Here is a 12,154-nt window from a genome sequence, read left to right on the forward strand (position 1 = left end):
GCTGTCACAACCATGGGATCAATGGGGACCTCTTTGCTTCAGTGGAGCCTGTCTCTAAGAGAGTCAAGGAACTTAGAACAATGGGGGAAGGATCTACAATATCCAGTTCCTTCCACGTCCGGTGAGAGACTAGATCCATAAGCTCATCAGCCCGGGGAGTCACCCAAGATGTAGAAGGGCTGGACCCAAAAGCTTCCAGGAACCAACTCTTCCTGAAAAGGGGGTATTGGAGGACCATTCACCTTTCTGCCTGAGGATTTTGAAGATGTCTCAGGAAGAGACATCACCTAATAGAGACTTTGGGGACCCCTCCCCTTATCAAGGTCAGCATCTTCTGTGTGACACTCCTGAAAGGAATCTATGTGCCTCCTCTTGCACCTTCTCCTATGGAGGACCTCCTCAGTGGGATGGTCTAGATAGGTGTGCGAAGACAGGGGAACGTCCTAGAAGGGAACTGTCTAGATGCTTGATAGGGACAGCTGTCCCTGGGTGATAGGTCTGTGAGGATCAAAGCTAGGACCCGACAGCAGCTGGGCTCTAGGATCCTAAGACGAAAGAGTAACCATGTCTCTTGTATGAGAGAAGACCCTCTCCATCACCTCAAAGGCTGAAGGACCAGGAGAAGCTGCTGCTGACCACACTGGAGCCAATGCTCCAGATGCTACAATGACCCAACCCTGCCCAGATCCCCGCTTTGAAGCAGGAGTTGGACCACAGCTTTGGAATTGGACCACAGCTGTCCAAAGCTGAAGCCCTGAGGGGTGGAGGCAGCTCTGACAACCTCAGAGTCGAACCGAGCCTCCCTGGCCTGTCGCCAAAGCTTTGGCTCAAAGACTCATCCTGGCCTAAGGCAATCGGTGCCAGACAAGTCAGGGAAACAGATGAAGTCAAAGACCTAGCAATCTTCGGATCTGACACAGACACTCTCAGGTTTCTCGGATCTGTAGACTCAAAACTGCCCATCAGATCAGAGAAGGAGAAATCACAATGTGGGTAACAAAAGGGAGGCTCCCATATCTGATGGGAAATGGAGCCGGGATAACCTCCATCTGAATCTGAGCTGAGGAACTTCCTCATCATCCTATCAACTTCGGGTTTAGAAAGGCTCCTGGATGACCTGATGAAGGAAGTAGTGGACTGGGACAGAGACTCTCTCCTCAGGGTCTGCAGCGTTGGATCCAACTTCTTCTGTACTTTGGTAAGAGGCTATGAAGTAGAAGCAGAATTTGGACAGTGGTTTGGAGACCACTTTCTAGATTCTTTTGTCTCTGAAGAGACCTCAGGTGTTTTTGCTGAGGTTTGCGCCTTTGAAAAAGAGGAGGAAGAAGAGGATGGTAACAAGCCCTTTAGGACCAGTTTGCTGCATCAATCACTGACAGCCCTAGAATTAAATCCAGCACACAGAGCGCACTCGGTATTAAAATGGGTGGCACTTAGACAATAAACGCACTCCCTGTGGGTATAGAATTAGGGATCTTTTGCCCAGAGGAAGTGCACTTCTTAAACCCAGTGGGTTTCTTAGCTATGATCACAGAAAAAAGAAAAAGACAATACAGAAAACACAAAAAAAAATTTTTGAGGGAAAAACTACCAAAACTGGAAGGTAAGGGGATTACTTTCTAAAGGGTAGGAAAAGGAGAGATGAAAAAGAAGTACCAACAATGGTAATGAGACTAGCAAGGGCAGAACAGAAGGAAATAAAAGACAAAACTAATGAGACAGAAATCAGAAAAAAAAAACTAAGGTAAGGGAGAAAAATGTGACTAAAAAGAAAGGCTATAAGAAAATTTTAAAGAAAATTACACTCGCTATAATCAAATACACCTCAAGCTTTGCAAAAAGGATCCATGTCTGTTGTGATGAGCAGCAAACAAGATCCAATGTATTGCAGGGTGATTGGGGCATTATGGGTAAAGGGAGAAGCTCAAGAGTAGGATCGGAGTATGTAACAAATGCAGCCATGATGGATTCAAAGTCAGATCCGAGACCATCAGTTGAGGAAGAATGAAAAGGACAATCAGTTCTATGGATCTTGCTGAACCAATTTTTGTGTACATGCATTGTTTACTATAATATTTATTTCATCTTTATTTATTTAATATTCCAAAAAGACTTTAAACTGTCTCAAAATGTTCAATACTACCAAATAGTTTTAATCTGAACTCTAACATGTACACAATTATATAGTTTGCAAATAAGGCTAAATGTTATTGATTATCACACCACTTATACCCTTGAATTTTTGAGTCCCTTATTGTCTTTGCTAATGGCTCTAAATATAAAACAAAGAAAAGAGGACATCCCTTGCCCTGTTCCTCTGTTCAAATCCAGCTTGTCAGACAGGAGATTCTCGGACCCTTCCTCCATTTTTCTTACTAACATTATTCTATAAGAGAATTTAAATGTTATCATCATCCTACTCCTAAAATCGCAACTATCAAATGCTTCCTCAGCATCAAAACTCACCAACAGCGGCAGTGTTTTCTTACACTCAAAGAATAATGATGGCAAGAAGTTCTACTCCAATACACATAACACACCCACCCAGCACAGATGCACAAATATTTAGCTAAACAGCTCCTCAAAGAAAGGTCCTGCCTACACAAGTTCTGCTCTGCAAGGAGGACAGCATCCCTACTTTTCAAACTTTATCAATTCTGGTAGCATCTTTGCCATTCTCTTAGTTAATATAGACATACACACTTAATAATCATGGTTTAAAATTGAAACAGGTCTATATGACTCCAGATCAGAAGGGTCTTTACCCTCTGTCAGTAATATCTCCACCACTGCATTTTTACAAGCTACTAGTATCCACCCACTTTAATATATTGCTGACCAAACCATCTTTCCAGATCTGTCACTCTTCCCTCCTAATTTTCTGCAGGAAAATGGAGACTTCGCTGTTGATTGTTTATAAATAATTGTTAAAATTTCATCTCTTCCCATCTTGGCTATTAGTTGTTGAGACTCAGTCTTACATATAACAACTCTAGGTTAAGTAGTTGTGCTTTTACGGGTCTATATCACATTGTCAAATGCACTAAACATTGAACACCTCCTTGTCAAACCCTATTTGACGAATCTTCATCCAAACGATCATTTTAGCTAAACTTTTTCCCACTGTAAGTAACAAGCTGGCCAACCAACAAACCCAATAAAAACAGCATTATTTAAAACCAACCCTGGTTGGGGGCTGCACCACCCCACATCCCCCTAGCTAAATATACCAACCCCGAGATCGCACTACAATGGGGAAAAGGGCAAATTCCTGATAATGGCCCACTGGCAACCTGAGATCAGCCAGTAGCTTGGGAAGCAGGAAGAAGTGAATGTGGTAAGTGAGAGATGAGTGGCTTATTTTAGCCGGTTTGCCTAGATGTGAAGGTTGCTGCAGTGGCTTCACCACCATGATCATCTGGTACTCCAGGGAGTGGCATAAGCAAGTCTGCCTGACAACAAGCTATATGTTGTGAGGGAAGGGAAAGACACTAGATGGGTTGGTCTCCACCCACTTATGCCAGAAATGGTAGCCTTCATGGGGCAAGCCAAGGAGCAGACACACTTGGGGCACAGACGATCCCTCAGTGATGATGTGGAAGCTCTCATCACCATCAGGTGGTGAGGTTAGAAATGCATAATGAAAATATCCTAAATATTGTCAGAATGATGGCTCTGTAAGCTTTCCAATCAACAAGTAATGCAGGTATACATAATCAGACAGTACAAATGGTTCAGATGGAAAAAAAAAAAGCCACTGAAAGGCTGGTGGAGAGCCCCATTTCAGAGATCAACCAGAAGCAGGTCTGTGATTATGTGATGGTTCTGAAGCTACTTGACAGCTCTGCATCCACTGTACACCCAAGAAGCACAAATGATACCAGGAATCCTGTCACAGCAGTCAACCACAGAAGGTGCAGACTTGGTCCTGCACCTAGTTAGCGTGCTATGATCTCTTGCACTTGAAGAATGCACAGGAATCACTGAAAAATGAAGATCATTATCCAAGTTCGTCAGATAAAAAATTTTCACTAAGCAGGAGTTCACACATGGCTTTTTCCAATTTACGATGACCCCCGCCAGGGATGCAACCAAAGCAGTACCAGAGAAAATATCAGCTCCAATGAAGGCTTTTAAGACTCCAAGATACCAGAATAAAATAACCACACCTGATCACTGTCTTGCAAGATGGACACATGGTCTAACTTACTGACTTCAGAGGAAGATTAAAAGACATTCTCAACTTGAAGGCTTTACTTAAAATTCTACCTTCAATTCTTCTGCTGCCTGCTTTTGTGATGCAGTGATGGTTCTACCTGTTGGCCTTCCATGTAGCAGCAGGTATGATCTTGTGTAAGAATCAAGTAGCTCGGATGAGCAACAAGTAAAGCCAGCCAAAGCCCAACGTTTGAACATAAATTGAATTTAACCATAAAAAACTTTAGACTTCCACTATAGTAAATCCTTAGGCTTTAAGAAATAAATCGAAATATATTGGTGTTCTTTAAGAAAGATTTTATTTCTTCGAAATCTTTCTTAAGGAACATGGATATAATTCTATACTACATATTTTATACTGCCAGTACCATGTCAGATAGGTGACTCCAAGGTCCTGAGGATTAAGAGGAATTGCTCCAGGGCCAGAAAGAGGACACAAATTACCTCCCCCTCTCCAGAAGAGGAGCAGCCACCTTCCTTCACATCTAGATGAGAGTTTGGGCCTGATCCCCAAGAATCTGCAATGTGACTGAGTGAGTGAGTGCAAACAATAAGAAGGAAGGCTAACCTTTAAAGGTACCATCTCTGCAAAAAGCCATTGTCAGAACCAAAGACATGCCACCTGACATAATGAAAGGCTTGGGTACCCAAGCAGGAAGTGGACAAGGACTCCTAACACAGTCCAGCTGGTACAAAGACATAGAAAACTGGGGCATACATAAAAGACAGCTTGTTAACTAAGTATCTCTCAAGACCCACAGAATGGAACAAAAAAAAATCACTCAGAAATCCAAAACCTGACAAATTACAAAATTGTTTTTAAGGGTTTTTGCAGGGAGAGGAAGCCCACCTCTGCAACCACACCCTTAAAATGCCAAATATACTAACTCTGAGATTGTGCAAACCTAGAGATAAACAGGGTTCTTTACCTGAAAATAAAACTATATACTTTTTTTACCTATGAAGTTATGTGACCTCAAACTTAGTATACTTACCACATGAAAACAAAAATAAAATGCATTTAAGAAACTCTTACTGACACTACCAGATATAAAACCATCTCACATAATGACAGCCAGATTCCTGCAGAATATACTTGCCCCAACACATCATATGTCTATAGCATTTCTTCTCCTACAGCCAAACCTAAGTTGGCAAAATAACAGACCCTGCAAGAAGGTCAGGGACTTCCCAGCTACCGAAGGAGGACACCAAGACAGAAAGATGTTTCTAACCAAAAAGGTTGTCCCTGTCAAAAGGAACAACCAACAAAAAGCTATTCAGGTTGACCCTAAAGGGAGACAACCATATCCAAGCCATCTGCTGCATACACACATCGGTACCTGTAGCCCTCAAAAGGGTATCTAGCACAAATTCTTGAACAGCAAGTACGACAGGGTTGAGCAGCAAGGGTGAAGTTTGGAATAAGACGAGAGACTCACTAATCCCCAATATCACACAAATAATTATGGATACTCAGAGCCCAGTTCCATTGGGACAGTGTAAAACTTAGTCAGGTGATATAGTCAGTTAAGAGACCAAAACCATAACATGACAAAAAAATAAACTTTCTTGCACATCCTGTTACCAAGCTGGCAATAAATGGCAATGGACTGGGTCATACAAATGTCATTCCTTGAATGTTTTTTTAAAAGAGTATCACTCCAAACTGCTGGAGGCAGGCACAAAACACTGGCCCTCAGAGGAATGTTTTTTTTAAAAGAGTATCACTCCAAACTGCAGGAGGCAGGCACAAAACACTGGCCCTCAGAGGGACTGCAGCAACAAAATGATGGTACCTCTAAACTTCCCTGGTAATACATAACAAGGCTGGCTCCATGACAGGGACAATTAGCATATTCAACAGACATATTCCCCAGTAGAAGCATATGTTCATGGACATAAATTGAAGTCATCACCACACAAGCAGATAGACACTGAAGCTTTGGCTGTCTCCAAAATTAAGGTATGCCTCCCCTCAGAGCCACTCTGGAGAGCTGAATGATGAAAAAATATGTGAACAATAGCTCCAGAATCCAAAACACACCAGGACTTGTGCAAAAGAGAAGTGAGGCCAAGCAATGGAGAGTAAAGATGGAGGGGATTCTGACAGTGATAGCCACTGACATGCAACTGATGTCCCTGTGCGAGAAAGTCTGCACCTGCTAGTCCAGATCCCTCAAAGAGCTGAACAAGCACCTGGGCTGCAAACCCTGCTGCTGGTTTCAGACTACAATTCAGTGTGCATTAGAGATAAACAGTCCAAATAAGCTAAGGAGGAATAATATGGGGTCCCAGGTACCACTGATTTGCAAATGGAGGACTCAAGGGGCCAGTCCCTGCAATTATGCTAGGCAGAATATGGACAAAACTGATTAGGTGGGGGAAGGACATTTCAGCAAATAAGATGGAAAGCAGGAGAAGAGAGCATGGAAATGCAAACAAGTTAATCTAGTGCATGCGAAAATGTAAGAACTTTTCACCAACTACAGCAAATATTGAGAACTGAACTGTGCATGCAGCAAGAGAACAAGCAGGCATAGGGGAATGAATATACTTAAGAAATGTATATGTGACAGGATGGCGTAGATCATCAGGGACATGTTTTTCCGTGAGTAAAGTACCTTCAACATAAAGGCACCAAATGTCAACCGGTGATTACAACAAATCCAACTTAAAAGGTTTCACTGTACAGATCAGTTGCTCCCCCTTCTTCCTAACTTTATGCGCCAGGTTCAGGTTTCAACACCACCTGTGGACCATCTAAAGTTTGAAGGACCTTCTTTAACCTGGTTTCTGCTTCTGCAAAAACAGAAGACTGACAAGTTCTGGGATGCCTCAAAAAGGCAAAAAGGAAACATATGTTCATTCTGAAGAGCAACTTACTCTTGCAAATGTAACTATGGTTCCCTATACATAAAGGTCTGAAGCTCTAAGATTCAAAGTGTGAAAGTGATGACCACAAAGAAAGATTTACAAGATACAAATTTCAGTGCTGTCAATTTCACATGCTCAAACCGTGGTCAAGCATGTCTGCAACTGTAAAGTTAAAGTCCCATGGAGAGGAAAGGGTTCTTCAAAGACTGAAGGAGATACAGCACTCCTTTAAGGAAGTACTAAATGAATGAGTGGTGGGCCCAAATCCTGCCCTGCATAAGGTCACAATGTGCAAAAATTACTGGCACATGTGCCTTGGCCATAGAATACCTGAGACCCACATCCTGAAGGAGTCTGAGAAATCTAAGAATCTCCTGCAAACTCAAATGGGGAAAACTAAGACACCACACCTCCCAAAAGCATGAACAATAGATACTTGAGACTGTCCAACTCTGTCCCCAAAAAAGAGCCTCCTCTAAGCAAGGAACAGATAGGATGCATCTCAATTCATGGTAAAGCCCAGGGTGCTCATCTAAGGAAGTGCACCACACATCCCCTGCTAATTTTACCAACTCTGAGATTGTACTACAATGGGGAAGGCATATTCCCTCATCTCCACTATACTGGGAAATCATAGGGAAAAACAGTATTTTTCAATCAGCTGTATCGTCTTTTTCATTAGTCAATGAATGGACTTGTTGACAAGAAGTTCTGCTCCAATACACACAACACGCAAACCCACACACAGATACACAAATATTTAGCTAAACAGCTCCTCAAAGAAAGGTCCTGCCTACACAAGTTCTGCTCTGCAAGGAGGACAGCATCCCTGGCTTCCAAATCTGAAATAAAACCATATCATTAGGGAAAAAGAAATCACCTTTGCAATGATAACACCACCATCTCATTGCACCTTGTAGCAAAATGTCTCGAGTGATTGTATTGCCAAGCAGAACACTCAAAACTGGCTACCTTACATACACCCATCATCACTTCTAAAGGTAGCCAGATCCTGTTATTTAAAAATGGTTGATCCTTTAATTTAAATTTACTATCATCCAGCATCTTCTCTCCTCTCCTGTTAATCACACCTAACACAGCTACATGACAAAAATATGAAGCAAAGCACTGTGAGATTCCGCATTTTCCCAGGAAAAAAGCCCCTTCTCATAAAATGTTCTCTCTGCTACTGGAACTTGCAAAACACTTCGCTATAATGCCTGCAACTATTTTCTATGCCATGTGTTGGATACTAGGTGGCAAACTGATATTAGAAAATTAGGCTTGCTCACCACACAGGCCATCCAGGCACTCAAGAAGCATGACTAAAGCCCCCCCCCCCCCTTACCTACACAGGGGTAACATTCAGGGGTCATATTTAGACAATCTGCTAGAGCTGAAAGAACTATTTCATCTTTTGCAATGCACCAGGAGTGCTTAATCTGAGCCAAGTGCCAACAGAGGTAGGCACACCAAGGGAAATTCCACTCCCAGGGAGAAACTTCTCTCATCACAGCCTCCATGTAGCAATTCTAGATAAGTAACCAATCTCCTTGAAAATGCTGCAACATCAAGCAAAAAACTTTTCAGTGATATGACAGGAGCTCTGACCCTTGCTATTATACTCAGAACAATCTTCTTTCAACCCTGCTGAGTGAAAATAACAGGTACTTCCACCTATCCCATTTCTAGTTCAGTCTCTCTGATCAATTCAGGCCTCATTTAAATCACCCTTTACCAGCTTACCTTACCATTTAAATCACCCTTTACCAGCTTACCTTACCATTTAAATCACCCTTTACCAGCTTACCTTACCATTTAAATCACCCTTTACCAGCTTACCTTACCATCTCAACAGTTATAAAAATATCAAATCAATATAGATTTAATACGGTTTCCAATATTTTCATCATATCAAAGTGGAAGGGAAGCCACAATGTGATTTATACCACTCGATGGATTCCAGATGGCAACTGATATCAGAAAGGTCTCACTTATGGCTTTTTTCTGGCCATTACAGCATGATCCAAGTTGGAGTTAAATCAGCTATAAAATCAATAACATATACACCCATTCTTACTGTTATCACCATTCATAAAAATAACAGAAACATTCTTATCTGTCCTCTAACAGTCTGCATGTCCTCTCTGTGTTAGTGGGGGTTTTCTCAGCATGCACTTGCTTCCACCTAGTAGTAGTATTGGACAGTCTAAACTGGTCAGTGTGAGAGTGCATGTGTGTGTTGTCATAGAAGAACAACCGTAGCAGGGTTAACTACCTGGCAATGTGAATACTGGCTCTAGATGACTGTCACTGTTGAAGTGACACCCGACACTCCATGGGCAAAAATAGGAAAAACGGGCTGTGGATGGATGGACTCTTATTATACTACCAGATATTTAGGTGGGAGCTCTCCTGAAGTTTAACACATGGATTCATCTTCACCACCAATCACACATTTGTACTTTTTTTCTAGAAGGATTCCACATTCTTATACTCAGGGGCATGCTACAAAAATACACTTAACAATTGAGCTTTCCAGTTCATCACCAACCACAAGAAATCACGATTCTTCATAAAATTATACAAATGACTATAACATTTTCTGTACTAATAGGTAGTGAAAAGTAAAACATCAAGTATGACTGGAGGAGTCGTTAACAAAAGGGGACAGTGGGATGGTATTTTTGAACCATCATAGGAGGTCTCCTCATAAAGCAAATGACACTCTAGGATTGCATCTATCATACTTATTATAAGAGATTTCCTTAATGGGTGACCAGAATGACACTCAAGCAGCAAATCCACTAGGATGGAAGGAGCTGCAAGACAGACCAGGGACCAAGCTCAGAAATGTCAAGGGGGTCCGACACCAGGAGTCACAACTGAGACAATGCAGCCTCTATAAGTATGTCTGCAACAAACACATCCCTGATGCAAACAATAGAAGTACCCACACCTGTAGTGGAGATGCTTTTGACTAAAGCACTTTCCAGTGAGCAATTTGCTGCTCAATGACCTAATGGAGAGGTAAACAAAATCTCAGGAACAGACTTTTCAGACTCATGGCAAAGTGACTACAGACTGCTCCCCAAGATCACGCAGCCTGGCAAGGAGTCAAGCCAACAGACTACACAATGGGTGGAATCTGCACACAGGACTGCAATCCTAGGGAAGGAATCAAGACTGCATCAATTTCAGGCTCCTTACTGTCTGCACAGGTAAATAACAGGCAGGGAGCCAAATCCTTGTCAATTCAGAGAGAGCTCAGTACCCATAGGTACTACAGGGCAATTCAGAAATTTACCAATTTTAGGCCTCTCTCTTTCTTAAGAATCAAAGAACAGTGATGAAACAAATACTTGCTAGTCAAGAGTGAGCTCAGCACCTGTAGGTACTAGACAGCCATTTAGAAATGGACTTCAACTCACAGTCTTTTTGATGGTGTGACATCTGGGGTTGCATACAAAACATCCTGGTCAGTCCTATGTGGGGAATTTTCAACTTCTGCCATCTTCCTAGCAGCAATGCAAGCAAGTTTATACATGGCAGGGTTGGAGTGATGACTCTTATGGCTCGGCTTTACATCATGTTACTCACATGCTACCAAAGATCTTGGCTGGGAATCTGATGGTAAAATGAGCACTTGGCAGAGCTGCTTCTGTAAATCAATGTGAAAACTGTTTATTAATTTGCATCACACCTCTCAACCTTTTAGCGAAAGAAATCTGGACAACACCAAAAATAATGAGGGGATAAATACCCCAAAACAGGGACAGACTCTAAATACTGCCCTTATAAACTTAGAATGTTGCTAGAATAATTAGAGTTATGTTAGCATGCATTTTCTGAAGGATATGAAGTCTGAAACTCAAATGTTTGCCCATTATTTAGTGCCTCAAGACTGACTGAGATCCAAAATACAGGGACGGCAAACACAGAGTGGGGGGAGTTGTTCGGAGTTTAAAAACACTTACACAGCTGGAGTATAGTGTTATAAAGTATGCCTGTGAATTGAGAAAAATATATACTGTGATTGGAAGAGAGGAAGAATCCAACTAGTGACCATCAAGGAGGATCCTTAATGCTACATTCCTTATTTCTAGCTTGTAATGACACTATACAAAGGCCTATGTAGGGTGTGACATTACAGAAGCTCAAAATTTCTTGACTCACAGCGCCAAACATACAATCTTTAACTCAAAATATCAAAATGGATTACAATCCCTGGAATAATTTTGGCCTCTGAGGTAGTAATATCAAAGTCTGTGGAGTGTGAAAGGAAGACTATATTGTTAAAACACTGACTTTCAATTTATTGATTTCAACTTCAGGATGATTTGCAAAGTCTACATAGATTAAGAAAGTATTAGGTTCTTAATCTGTATTCTTTTGCTCAGTTTCTTTTACAGTAAAAAAATGCAGACTCTATTTTCCCATTCCTTAATACAAAGGGAAAGACAGAGGATAGCAGCAGTTCCTCAACATTAAAGCATTAAAGTGCAATCTGTAGCATCAAAAGGGAAATCAGAACCATAATGTTTATAAGTAATTCTGCAGTCAGATTAACATCAGAAAATATGTTACAAAAATGTTTAAAACCTTAAAAAATGCCAAAAATAACCACAGCAAACTCCAAACGCCATCATACTGTAAATTAGATGAATTATTTGTAGCGCCAAATGTAAAATCAGAACCATAATGTTCATGCTTTTCAGTCTGGTTAACATAACAAGAAGTTTCAAGAACTGTCGTGACTGACATAAAAATCTAAATGCATAAAAAATATACCAAGCAGAAAAGCATGGCAGCATTAATTAAACAGCCGGACGTAGCAGCATCACAGAACCTTGCAGCAATGGCTGCAATCAAATGTGAAAAATAAAACTACTTTTGAAGTACTACTCCATTATAAAATTAAATGACTACAATACTCGGATATAGTGTAATGATTCAGCTACTAAAGTGTAAAGCTGGGGAGATGTTTTTTGAAACATATCAGTGCAACTTGTATAAGACCAACTCTGCACAGGTCACATGTTCTCTCTAACATGATGAC

The 12,154-nt window shown here is 41.3% G+C and overlaps 1 protein-coding gene across 3 annotated transcripts in view; it reads right to left on the reverse strand.

The window, feature by feature from the left end:
• The window catches only part of ATP11B (ATPase phospholipid transporting 11B (putative)), a 2,792,721-nt gene that overhangs the window by 1,450,322 nt on the left and 1,330,245 nt on the right, over positions 1-12,154 (reverse strand). The window lies entirely within an intron of this gene.

The sequence above is a fragment of the Protopterus annectens genome, chromosome 4.part1 (assembly GCF_019279795.1).
Source record: "Protopterus annectens isolate FY-2018-M chromosome 4.part1, PAN1.0, whole genome shotgun sequence".
In the NCBI taxonomy this organism is placed as follows: domain Eukaryota; kingdom Metazoa; phylum Chordata; order Ceratodontiformes; family Protopteridae; genus Protopterus; species Protopterus annectens.